At 37.1% G+C, this 833-nt stretch overlaps 1 non-coding gene across 1 annotated transcript; it reads right to left on the bottom strand.

Annotated features, from left to right (window-relative positions):
- Window positions 1–322: 322 nt before the first annotated feature.
- Window positions 323–429, bottom strand: LOC139873839 (small nucleolar RNA R71). The gene has a single exon (XR_011767553.1). It is a non-coding gene; the product is annotated as a small nucleolar RNA R71 (small nucleolar RNA).
- Between the last annotated feature and the right edge of the window lie 404 nt (window positions 430–833).

The following is an 833-nucleotide window of genomic DNA, read 5'->3' on the forward strand; positions in this document are numbered from 1 at the left end:
AACACCTGATCCAAATGATCTACCGATGTGGAATACCCGATAAACTGTTCCCCCTCTCGCACTTGCACCTATAAGAAGACCTGAAATTGAGGCTGAAAACTGGGAAGTCAAGGGGCAGTTTATGCACATGGTTCATGAAAACCAATTCGACGGAAGACTTAATAATAATCCGATAGAACATTTAGAAGCTTTTGAAGATTTATGTGAACTGTACAAAAACAAAGATGTTTCTTCAGATGCATTTAAGTTAAGAACTTTTCCATACTCGTTAATCGGAGACGCAAAATTCATTACCCGATTTTTCCTACCGGCAAAAGCCGAAAGACTTAGAACTGAAATCACCACTTTTAAACAAAAGTCGGATGAAACTCTTTATGATGCATGGGAAAGATTAAAAAGAATGTTACGAAATTGTTCGCAACACGGATTGCAAAAAGGACAAATAGTTCAAACTTTTTATCGTGGTATTGATGAACATACTCGTGGTATATTAGATTCCTCCACTGGAGGAGTATTTATGTACAAATCACCAAATCAAGCGTATGACATGTTAGAAGACATGTCGGTTCATACTTTTGAATGGACACCATCTAGAGATCAACTACCTAGAAGGACGGTGGCAAGCCTTGAAGAAAATGAAGACAACAACACAACCATAGCTTTACTGTCGAATCAATTCAAAAAGTTTGGAAGAGAAATAGAGAAACTAAATTCAACAGTTTTAGCATTACAAGTAGGATGTGAAATCTGTGGACAACCACATTTCACAAAAGATTGTGATATCAATGATCGGCCAATGAACTCAGTAGCACAAGTTAATTTTATGGCCAATC

The sequence above is a fragment of the Rutidosis leptorrhynchoides genome, chromosome 10, assembly GCF_046630445.1.
Source record: "Rutidosis leptorrhynchoides isolate AG116_Rl617_1_P2 chromosome 10, CSIRO_AGI_Rlap_v1, whole genome shotgun sequence".
Taxonomy (NCBI): Eukaryota; Viridiplantae; Streptophyta; class Magnoliopsida; order Asterales; family Asteraceae; genus Rutidosis; species Rutidosis leptorrhynchoides.